The following is a 340-nucleotide window of genomic DNA, read 5'->3' on the forward strand; positions in this document are numbered from 1 at the left end:
GATCCCAGGTCCATTCCTGTCACCTCTGGATGTGGGGACATGGGGGACCCCAAACCCAGCACCCCTGGCTCTGAGGACATGGGGGAACCCCAGATCCTGCTCCAGCACCCCTGTCTGTGGGAAGATGAGGGACCTCAGGGCCATTCCTGTCACCCCTGCTTGCGGGGACTTGGGGGACCTCAAATCACAGCCCCCATACTTGTGGGGACATGGAAGACCCCAGCCCATTCCTGGTCCCCCTGGCCATGGGGACATGGGCACCCCATGCCCTACACCCCTGAATGTGGGAACACGAGGGATCCCAAGCCCATCCTGTGCACCCTGGATGTGGGAACATGAG

The 340-nt window shown here is 62.1% G+C and overlaps 1 protein-coding gene across 4 annotated transcripts in view; it reads left to right on the forward strand.

Annotated features, from left to right (window-relative positions):
* The window catches only part of NPW (neuropeptide W), a 10,505-nt gene that overhangs the window by 273 nt on the left and 9,892 nt on the right, over positions 1-340 (forward strand). The window lies entirely within an intron of this gene.

Source organism: Neopelma chrysocephalum, unplaced genomic scaffold (genome assembly GCF_003984885.1).
Source record: "Neopelma chrysocephalum unplaced genomic scaffold, ASM398488v2 Primary Assembly neopelma1_65b, whole genome shotgun sequence".
Classification (NCBI taxonomy): Eukaryota; Metazoa; Chordata; class Aves; order Passeriformes; family Pipridae; genus Neopelma; species Neopelma chrysocephalum.